The 1,126-nt window shown below is 39.4% G+C and overlaps 1 protein-coding gene across 2 annotated transcripts in view; it reads left to right on the plus strand.

Annotated features, from left to right (window-relative positions):
- prkx (protein kinase X-linked) overlaps positions 1-1,126 on the plus strand; it is a 60,689-nt gene that overhangs the window by 16,361 nt on the left and 43,202 nt on the right. The window lies entirely within an intron of this gene.

Below are 1,126 nucleotides of genomic sequence, written 5' to 3' on the forward strand. Positions count from 1 at the left end.
ATACTGGTTGGTCAGATGGAGACCCTGCACCGACTTTTGCATGCACCCCTACGTCAAGTCCGTCAGCATTCGAAGCAGACCGCTGGGATTGCATCGCTCAGTTGGAGGTTATAGGGTTGTGGGTGTTTTTAGACCACAAAGCCCATCTCGTAAAGGGTCACCTGTGTGCCGTAGCTTCCCCCAGGTGACTTCTGGTGACATGTATGGGAGTGACAAAAGACCCAGGCGGCTGTTTTCTAGCGCACTTTTGGAGACCTTTATTGAAGTCATGAGGAGAGTGATAGAGGGCGAAAGGGCTCCATTATACCCAGATATGATCAGCGGTTATGAGTTGTGGAGGGAGCATGCTCGGCATTTGTTCATGCTAAGAAGCTTTTTTGATATGTGTCTTAATGGCGTTTTCATCTGATGCATTTGGATTATAGATTGAGCATTCTATTGAGCAATCATTTTCATATTTTTGTTAATAAAGCACCTATTACTGGTACATTTTGCTCTCATTATAACTGATAATAAACACATAATTGAAATATAAAGAAAACAACGACCTCCGACCTTACAGCAGAACATATCTTCCACACTCCTGCCCTGACCTTTTAGCTGTTTGTATCCCCTGGCAAAGTATATCAACTTCTTAAAGTTGCATGCAGACCTTCGCTCGTCTCAGTAAATGACAGTCGACTTGTAATTCAGATGAATTCAAAGCTCTTTAGCTCTGTGGTGGTGACACTTAAAAGGTTCCGTTAAGCAACAACAAACCTTACTTTGTTCAAGTGAGCTCACTTTAGCTCTGTTTGCAGAGATGAATGCGGTGTGATGCAATCGTGGTTGAAGCATTGCATTGTCACCTGCTTTATACTTCTACTTTTTTTTTTTTTTTTTACATTTCAGAGGGAAATATTTTGCTTTTTAGTCCACCACATTTATCTGTCAGCTGTTACTATTTTTTTTTTTCCATATTATTTTTAGTACAAAAATATAAATCAGGATGCACTCTTAAGGGAAAAAAAGCTCTTCCTCTAGTCTGAATTTGAATCCTTGAAGTTTTTCTTTCTTTTAAGAAGTCGTAGTTTACCTTGTTTTCAGTGTTGGTTTTAAGAATTTGTTATTATAGTTCTATTGACAT

Source organism: Stegastes partitus, unplaced genomic scaffold, assembly GCF_000690725.1.
Source record: "Stegastes partitus isolate 25-593 unplaced genomic scaffold, Stegastes_partitus-1.0.2 Scaffold397, whole genome shotgun sequence".
Taxonomy (NCBI): domain Eukaryota; kingdom Metazoa; phylum Chordata; class Actinopteri; family Pomacentridae; genus Stegastes; species Stegastes partitus.